The sequence below is a fragment of the Macrobrachium rosenbergii genome, chromosome 20, assembly GCF_040412425.1.
Source record: "Macrobrachium rosenbergii isolate ZJJX-2024 chromosome 20, ASM4041242v1, whole genome shotgun sequence".
NCBI lineage: Eukaryota > Metazoa > Arthropoda > Malacostraca > Decapoda > Palaemonidae > Macrobrachium > Macrobrachium rosenbergii.
The window spans coordinates 19374869-19384506 of NC_089760.1; the positions used below are offsets into that span (position 1 = coordinate 19374869).

At 36.9% G+C, this 9638-nt stretch overlaps 1 long non-coding RNA gene across 1 annotated transcript; it reads right to left on the reverse strand.

Annotated features, from left to right (window-relative positions):
• Nucleotides 1–2726: 2726 nt before the first annotated feature.
• Nucleotides 2727–9173, reverse strand: LOC136849113 (uncharacterized). The gene is made up of 3 exons (XR_010856238.1): nt 9035–9173; nt 4236–4335; nt 2727–2863 (listed from the first exon to the last, which is right to left on the reverse strand). It is a non-coding gene; the product is annotated as an uncharacterized lncRNA (long non-coding RNA).
• Between the last annotated feature and the right edge of the window lie 465 nt (nt 9174–9638).

Sequence of the window (9638 nt, forward strand, 5' to 3'; positions counted from 1 at the left end):
AACAAAAATTGTATATTCATACAATGTCTTAAAGCTGGTGAGTAAAGCTGTTAAACTAACAGTCATACGTAATAGTATCTTGTTTGAAGCCGTGTATACAATTTTACAAAAGGACAACTATTTTGAAATGATTTAACTGAAGTCTTGGGGAAACTTTTGCCTGGACTGTTGAAATCTATAAATGATAAGTAAAAGTAGCTTGCAAAGATTTTATCGAGAAATACATTAAATGCATCTGTTAAGCCTGATTATCAAATTTCAAGGCATTAGTTTCCTCACTTCAAAAAAAACATACAGGTATATCTGAAATGTGTTTTTCCATAAAGTTTTAATTTTTAATGCACACTGTTTACCGATTTGTTTCACGACAATACTGTATACTGGATTACAATCAACACAAGCTAATACCATACCTTATAACTTTCAAAGCATATTAAAGTTAGGTCAATTACCTTTAAACGTTAACCTGGTTTTATGCTTAGAGTAAACCAAATGCATTTGCTTGCCTGTTATCTCTTGACACACGTTGTACAACAAAGAAAATTTCAGTGCACAAATTAGAATAACGTACTCTGTAACTCCAAGACTTCAAGAAACAATTTCAGATCTCGAAAGAGACATTAATTGACAGACTTCATACAAAACTCTCGTTATTTACTCTAAAAACTATAACTTAGTTAAATTTAATCATCCTTCTCCATCTTTATTAAGTATCTTAGTACTTAAATATGAACATTAGTCTCGTTAATGACAAAACAGTAGGATGTCTAAAGGCCAGAATGGACTACATTAACATTAAGCATCTTGAATAATCAAAATTCTGCCAAAGAAAATATAACAATACAATGTCAAACAGTGAAAATGTGGAAAGCCTACTCACTACCCAGCACATACGATTAAAACACTAATCTATCAAATATTTCAATTAATAGATACAAAAATACTGAATTCGGCTGGGTAAACGTGACCAGCAGGGTAATTTTTCTAGAATGTGTCAAGTCCCTGGAAGCCAGACAGCGTGGTTTGTGGTATGCCAGGTCAAACAGCGTGTGAGTAGGAGAAAGGGCCAAACAAAATCAATGTCAGCAATGAGCGATACTATAGGTCCGGGAAACTGAGTATCAAGAGGGTTAAAAGGGGTGAGCCCTAAGGAAAAGGAATGCAAATTTTGCTTGTAAGAAAAGGACATACACATACAGTACTGATGCCTGTTGTAAAATTTGAAGTGTGGGTTGCTGGAATGCGAATGGAAAGGGATGATTTTGTGATAAGTGGGGTGAATGAAAATTTCGATGTCTTATTAAGGTATAACTTTGAGAAGTATATTATGGCACATCCAATACAAGAAATTATTCTAGTGAGGTTGGACAGGGAGGAAGGGGACGGGATCTAGTATCCAGTTACATGTTTTGAGTGATGGAGTGTCAAAAGTCAAAATGTTGCACAGAGTGGAAGTGTATGCTATAGTTGTGGAATTGGAATACAAACTTTAGGCCAAAAACCATGCGCTGGGACCTGTGAGGCCATTCAATGCTGAGAGTAAAAAGGTTTTAAAGGTGTAACAGGAGAAAAACTTCGCAGTTGTACTATGGCACAATTGTTAAAAGGGTGGAAAGTAAAACGGAAGAAAGATTATATGAACACAGGTACAGAAAAAGGAATGACGGGATGCTGCAAACAACCATATGTAGTGCCTATAGCGCACTGCATGAGGTGCACTGATTTCACTAACCCCCTACACGGAATGCTATAGATGTGAAATTACCCAGGAATAAGAGTACTATAGTGAGTGTGAAGAGGGGAATCAGACTGCAGGCATCACTTCCTCATAATACTTTACCTACTGTTGCAGTTTCATTTTCTCTCCAATACAAGAACCTTTAAAGATGTCTACAGTATTAGGCAAAACCTTTAGTCTGGTAAGCCCATAGAGTACTGGGAAACTCCCAAGAGGAAAAATAGCATACATGGTGATTTTGTTTTATCAGCAAAAAAAAAAAAAAAAAAAAAAAACTCAAAGATCCGTCTGGCTGACATATCACCACTGTCCTGACGATACTTTCCATTTAAGCTACAAGCCCTTTAATTTTACTTATTCTCCAATGCCCAGAGAGCTTAGCTAACTTGATTTAAGGGAAAGATTAGAAATAATGTTACTGTAATAAATTTTTGCCATAGGGACCTTTAAGATAATGCAGTGACTTGCAAAACACTCCAGTGGAGCTCCCTGTGGGGAAATTACCAGTGGAAAAAATGTTTTATGTTTAAGTAAAAGATCACACTGCAAAGTTGAAAAGGATGACGGATTTCGTTTAAGAAATGAGCTGCCAACTTATAACACTCAACCTAGGTACGGACAGATTACCCACTTCAAGTCGATGGTTAAACACTATTTTGCATTGATGTCAAAAATAAGACCTTTGTGAAATCCGCAGGGGCTGCTGTGGAGAGATTCAGGGATATTTTTTGTGTGGTTAAAAGTACTAGTGCCAACTCTGTTACCAAGACTTTGGAGGGGACCATAAAGATAAGATTTAAGGCACCAAATACATGCAAGTCGTACTTAAACTTGTGACTGAAATGACAAGAGGTTACTGATTACATTTAGCATGAAGTTAGTTTTTAGTGTTTGTATATGAATGTTTGTGATAGAGTAGTATGAAAGTGTGAATATATACAATATGTATATTTATAAAGGAACAAATGTCAAGTGCTCATTTCTCCTTGCACCAAGTAATCCCAATGTTATGTCTCTATGAATTCTTCTTGGTTCTTGATTCAATGTATGTAGTCCAATTATTAGTTGCAGTAGATTTCTATGCGGAGATGAGACTTGATTGATAAACTTCATGACATTCCACTCCTGTGAAAAAAATTAGTAATTGTTAACAGGTATGTTATATCATCTGCACATTTTACAACGTGCTTTATTAACAGATCACTGTTATACTGATAAGTTTCCTTAGCCACTAACGTTATGTACCCTACTTAATTTGATGTGCTAAAAATAAAATAGTATGACTTGCTGATCCATAAGCGTAGTACAGAAAAAATATGACTCCTACATTATGTTTTGTCAATCAAGCATCACTACCTTAAATGTTTATATAAATGTGTAAGTACACCACTAACCTGGTACAGGGATGTTGAAATAACCTAAAAATTCACTAACTAACCTATCCTTCACTGATCCATTAGCTAACTATCCCATCTTGTCCCAGGGACACATTCTATCTTAGTCCACCAACTAACAGTCCAACGCTACCCAATGCAATGACTTGCCTAATCCTCCCTTATCTAATCACACTGTACATAAATTCTACAATAAGTATAACTTAGCTTAATCCACTGCATCTGCATCCTTATAAACCACAACTACCAATACTATGTAGCTCATTGAGTATCCGACAGTGTTTCTAATTCACAGGATCCTCTTAGTGCCATTTGTCAAGCACTGGGAAATATAGTTCAGTATATTAGAACTTTTCTTTGAATGTCTTGTGGAAAATGTTTCTTACGAGTTGCTTTAGGACTTTCATACAGTTTTTATTATAGGATTTACACTGCTTGTGCACTGCAGAACAACTGTTAATGTGCTTGTCCTTGATCTGTGGATAGTCAAATTAATCCTGGGAAAAAGCTTAATAAAAAAAACGCGTCAACCTTTAGTTGTTGTCACAATGATAATATATCTTCATAATAAGCCCTTGACACTTAAGAAACTCTGGCAAGTAATGAAGTGAATAAAAGTAGGATTAAAGTTATAAAATAGCATTCTAGCGTTCCTAGTTAAAGGCTAATTCCATAAAAATTCAGGGCCAAACTAAACTTGAATGGCTAACTAAGCTTGTAATGTCTAGTACTGTAATTTCAACTTCTTCAGAAATTTTCACTCAACGCAATAGGTTAAAAAGTTATGGGTTCTGTTCAGGTTGATTTTCTGACAGTTTCATCTATCAATCTGTTGAATTTTATTCCAAAGAGGTTATGGCGGAGTGCTTAAGTCTTGATACATACCGGTTTCATTTTGGTTTAAAAATAAATTAAGCTATCAATTATTCATGTAATAAAATTCACACCCCCAATCAACCTAGACTCTTAGTTGAAGTTGATTGAACCCTCTTTTTAGCTTATTATAATCACAAGACTTTTGGTTCTTTAGCAAGACTATATACCCAGATTTAAATGATTAGAAATCCCTTTCATTTTCAAGTCCCAATTCTTATAACTCTCACCTTAAGAGTAAATCCTCTTTGCAAGCAGGCCTGATGTTTTTCGCTCATCAGCTGACAGCAGTTCATTGTTCTCAATGTGAGCTACAGGTTCAAGACATGCCTGCAAAAAATAAATAAATGAAATACGAGAATATTTGAATTTGGTTTTACTTAAAATAGTAGGTAAATGCTAGGATATTGTATGTCAACTTTCACTTACATATTTTTAATCTGAAAAACTCACATTTAATATCTGTAAGGATTTAAATACTCCGCCTAAACCTACTGTTTGTCCAATTACATATACAACAATCCATTGGCTACTCTATGAAGTACTGTCCACTGACATCCACTCACTCTCTATTTTGCCGTACTGTAGACTATGTTAGCTACCCAATCTAGAGTTTAGTATACCAAAAGTTTCTTAAGAGATATTTAAGGCAATTTGCTAAATCCCATGGCTTTTCCTTATGGCATGGGCAAACCAAGCCAATCATGGTGCATTCTAGGAACTTGTGAAATGTCTTGACATCTAGCATTGACAAAATACATCGTCTCGCAAAAAATCACTCAGTAACTAGCAACATTTTGAGATAGCTGATGATTAAGACTCAGTTTCTTGTAATTTCTAAATTTAATACTATCGATACTGTATTGGATTTTTTGTTTTTGAGTTCTCATTAATATGTTTAATACGAAAGCATACTAAAACCTATTATAAATTTATTGTACAATGATACTTGAAAAATTAATATTGTTACCCACTCAAGCTGCTTCTAGCTTCTTGGTTTGTTTTGATATTCATCCAAGCAGTGTTTCGAATCAGATTTTTTCTTGTGGGCACACACATTTTCAACGTCTTTACTTATTTTCATCTGGGAATGTGGGTACATGGAAAAATACTGAAACCCGATTAGCTTTGCTCTACGTTTCCTCAATTCAGTGGAATTTTGGAATTTTGACATTGCCTGAAAAGGACGGTTTCAGTTCTTAGTCATGATTGCTTTGGTGTTGATCGTTCATTGTTTTAGCTGTGTTGCAAAATTCAATGAAAAAATTTTTAAGTGTATTTTGAACATTTCTGACATCCATTTCAGTTGCAAATAAGTAGTTTTAAAAGAACTTGACCCCCTTATATCCTATAATTATAAGGGACCACAATGGGATGCCATGGTCTTTGGGCAGGGGAATATGCAAAAAGTGAACTGCATGCATGTAGGTGTTCTTGCATTCCCATGACACTTCTCTAGTAATGACTCTGAATATGGTAAAGTTCACTGAACATTTTCAAAGTAACACCATGCACAATTAAGGTGACCTAAGTTAGGGTGGGATGGTGGTGGCGGTTCAGTGGGGTAATGACCTTCCAGGTAAGGACTTGGCATCCTAGGTTTGGCGTGATTAAGTGGCAAACAATTTAATTTACCGTGCTCGATGTTAGATTACTTTGGGGGCGGTGGAGGAAGGGGGTAATTCTAAGCCGGCTGTCCATGGTGAGCTAGACTATGGCATTTGACGTTTTCCTATGTTATTTTACTTGCTTTACAAGAATTTAAAGTAATATTTTGTCAGCCGGCTGTAACTAAAATGTAATTGACCTTTGAAGACTACACGACTTGAATGACTTGAATTACCTAACACAGGGTAGGTCTAAGCCGGCATTCCGCGGCGAGCCCACCACCCTCCATAGCTAATACGGCAAAATTGTAACCAGTAAACACCCCTACGGTACGTTAGGTTGGTATTTTTAGGGGTGTTTACTGGTTACAATTTTGCCGTATTAGCTATGGAGGGGGGGGGGGGCTCGCCGCGGAATGCCGGCTTAGATCTACCCTGTCGGTAGTGTAGTCTTCAAAGGTCAATTACAGTTTAGTTACAGCCGGCCGACAAAATATTACTTTAAATTCTTGTAAAGCAAGTAAAATAACATAGGAAAACGTCAATTGCCATAGTTTAGCTCACCGCAGACAGCCGGCTTAGAAATTACCTACATCCCTGTATTGCACTTGTTCCATTTCCCCCAACCCAAACCTTAGTCCTTAATGTGATCCCCAATAATTGTGGGATACAAGGGGTTGGGGAGTCCATATCTCTAAAACTAATCATTTGCTACTGAAATGAATGTCCAAAGTTCAAAGCACGCTAAAACATAATTAAACCATGTTCACTTCCAAATTTCGATTATGGTTTAAAGTAAAAATTTACCCTGTTTTGACTATTCAGAAGTTAACTTTCTAATGGTCAGTGACACTCAACTAAATTAAAAGGTCAACAGTTAATCAACTGTTTTGTTAAAACTTCGTACTTAACACAAAAAACTACATTCTTGAAAATTTCTTTCATTGTGAAATGCTAAAACTTAACAATGGAAGTGACAGATATGGAACATACCATCTACTGTAGTACTCCTGCTTAGAATCTTATTATGCATATGGAAATGCTCGTTAGCTTTCAAGGCATGCTCCTAATCGAAAGCCCAGTCATGTATTTATAATTTATCAAAAACCAGGCAAAATTGATGTATTTGTTAGTAGTTTGGCGTTACAAGTCCAAATATATTATATTGATCAACGCCTATTAACAACACAAGTGCGTGTAAATGTCTGAAGAAAAAATGATACTCTCAGACTCACAAATTTTGCTTATAATAGAAAGACGTATCAAAACTCAGGGTAAATTTACAGTTTCGGTCAAATTCACATTTCCAATATAAAATTACATTTTTCCTAGCTTAAATAGTGTACTTTCAACGAATCTGACCTTTATTTCTACCGCAAATGATTAGATTTTGAGGTACATGGCCGCCATGGGTACCGCTCTCAGTTTTGGGTGGTGCAACGCCGCTACGCGGCTTATGCACATTTTAAAAGATTGTTGCAAGCTCGTATGTTCTGGCAAGCGGTAACATTGCGCTGCGCGCGCTTGCCACAGGGGTTACAGGGAACGAAATTTTACCCCTAACGTCTAGTTACAGTTTCGGTGAAATTCACGGCCGAAACTGCAATGTTACCCTTTTCGTTAACCACTTCACGTACCTTAAATAGATTCACGAAGAAAGGTATTCACAACCTGTGGAGTTCCATTGTAATGTCCATGGAAACGACCAATAGCCTCAAAGTAAGACAGAGAACACCCACTGCAGACATGCACGACGGAATCCATGGCAGTCAACTGAAACGCACTTTTGTAGAAAGCCGGCTTATTCCAAAATCGCAGTTAATTGGATAATCTTGAAACAAAGCAACCAATCAGGTTTCAGCATTTGTACCGTACTTATAATTCAAAACGAAAAACAAAAGATGATTAGGCATTTCTACCCACAATACATTGACAAAAAACAAAAACGCATCAGCAGAAAAACTGACATGGCAGCATAAACGCATCCTTGCGATAACATCAAGGCACAATATTCATCGGCAAATATCTCCGTAACTCTTAATTTGCGGAAGATGCGAGTAAGTATTTCGTATGAATCACGACAAAAATATATGATAGCAAGTAAAAAAATATTAGATATCCGAATTTGACCGAAACTGTAATAAAACCAAACTGAGTTCTCTAAAAGACCATATTCACAGAGAACCAGCATGAACAGATTTGGTTTGATTCTTTGAAATTTTGACTGTTAATCCACGCATTGGGACACTTTTGGCCATTCAGCACTTAAGACAATGAAAAGGAGCAGCTGAAGTGGTTGGACAGTAAAACAAAGCGACTCATACAATAAGGAAATACGTGGATATTAATGTCGACCTGACAGAAGAACGCCACTGTTGCACAAAGAAGTAATAATTAGCGATGTTCACAACAACACTGTAGAAAGGAAGTGAGAATGGAGGTAAAATAAAAAGCTAAAAAGTTCGTGTAGCTTGGGGCCACAGAGAGGCTGCAACCATCCTTTAATTAATGCCTACAGTGCACCACGTGATGTGCACTAACAGTACAAACCTCGCACGAAGGTCAAACACATCTCCCCAAACAAACCACAAATTATTTCCTCTTCCACTGTCCATACCTTAAAGGAGGAAAATTAAGTTTTCACTCCATAACCTGTCTTGAATAATTTTCGGAATATGTTTTAGTTGCTTTTACCTCTGGCACAATACTCAAGTATTCCATTACTGGGGTAAATAATGACCACACCCGTCAACGGCAGTTTAAAAAACAATCACAGTTTGGTGGCGGTGCAAATTAAAACATTGTCAGCATTGACGAGAGTGCCAAGAAGTTTTGGAGGCCTGGTTTTGACCTCTAAGCCACCAATAAACGGTGGGCCGATAATAAATTTAAATAACTGAATAACAGACAAACTTAGGTCAAATATCTAAGACCAGCTGCAAATGACAATACAAGAAAGACCATGTGTACGATATTACAAGCAGCTTAATAAAAGGAAAATGGACAATTTTGGTGAGCAGGAATGGACATACTTGCCACGACTGCCTACTGAAAGTTTTTAACGAAACAAGAGCAACTCTAGAAGTAAAACTATGTTACGTGTTTCACTCAAAATTCAGCAGCACAAACGTGAATTCTGGTTAAACTTAAAATTCTGAACAGTATCCTGGTTACATTTAATAGGGCATTAATAGGTATTCGACGTAGAAACCTTTTTTAAGGCATGACAAACGTGAATCGGTTTCCCAGTATATAAATTCCTTGTTAAGTTAATTCGGAGCAATTCATATGCATATTTAGTAAATTTTCTTCAACAGTAATAAGATCACCTCTCTTCTGCAGCCTCGAAATTGCAATCAATTCCCCACACACTACATGGGCCAACAGTTTGTGAAAAGTCTATAAAAGTAGTTTCCCAATACCTGTTTTAAGTCCAAAGGAAACTTGTCCCGTTCCTTCTATTCAAGCAAAATCCTCGAAATATGTCTTTTCACATAAGCAGCGTCAGTTCTCAGCAGGTAGCAATCTTAGCATTCAACAACAGGCTGGCCAATTCATCAACAACAACAGAATTTATCCTCAGACTAGAGCAGCAACAAAACTCCGACGCGCAACCACAGAGTCCACGAACCAAACTCGAGCACGGCGTACCAATCTACAGAGATTGTTTCGAGCTATTTTTTTCAGCAGAGGGAGCCAATCACAAGCGACAGCGTCACTGGTTAAGCAGAGACGGGATAACAACTCGATGACTGGCGGAAAACAAGGTACCTCTAAAGGAGTATAGTTACAAACTTGGCTAGCAGTCGTTTCAAGACAATTAACGATGTCTGAATTCTTGCGGCTTCTATCGTGGTAGAGATAAATAATCGAATATACTAGAACAAAATTCACTGCAAAAATGAGAGCTGCTCTGCTGAGATCATTCTATTTTTCTCCCACAGAATCAAGGAATCCATTTCCGGTTTCAGTCTAAAATCTTGAGGAAATAATTACCGAGATCTGATATACTTAACACACCCCGGC